The following is a 331-nucleotide window of genomic DNA, read 5'->3' as shown; positions in this document are numbered from 1 at the left end:
GAGCAGCTTTTTTTTCGACGTTTGACCCAATCTTGCTGAGCAACTGTTTCAATAAAATACAAAACACATCAGGCACTATTTTGATTTTATATTCTAGATGTCACAATATATGAGGCATTGTTCGGTTCGTCCTCAGGTTCGTAACATTTCCAAGACTTGGGTGTCATTATGTGGCCAGGGACGGAAGATTGTGGATTAGCAGTGTGCTACACTGCAGATGTGTGCGTGTATGGGCAAGTTGTAGAAGGGCTTGGAACTCTGGTGGGCTCACCACACAAAAAAATGCTGTTTGGTGAGATTGCGCTCCAGAGGGGGCTGGGGGGAGGCGGGG

The sequence above is a fragment of the Hippocampus comes genome, unplaced genomic scaffold, assembly GCF_001891065.2.
Source record: "Hippocampus comes isolate QL1 unplaced genomic scaffold, H_comes_QL1_v1.1 scaffold147, whole genome shotgun sequence".
Lineage (NCBI taxonomy): Eukaryota > Metazoa > Chordata > Actinopteri > Syngnathiformes > Syngnathidae > Hippocampus > Hippocampus comes.
The sequence above is the reverse complement of the archived record's forward strand: the minus strand, read 5'-3'. Positions refer to the sequence as shown.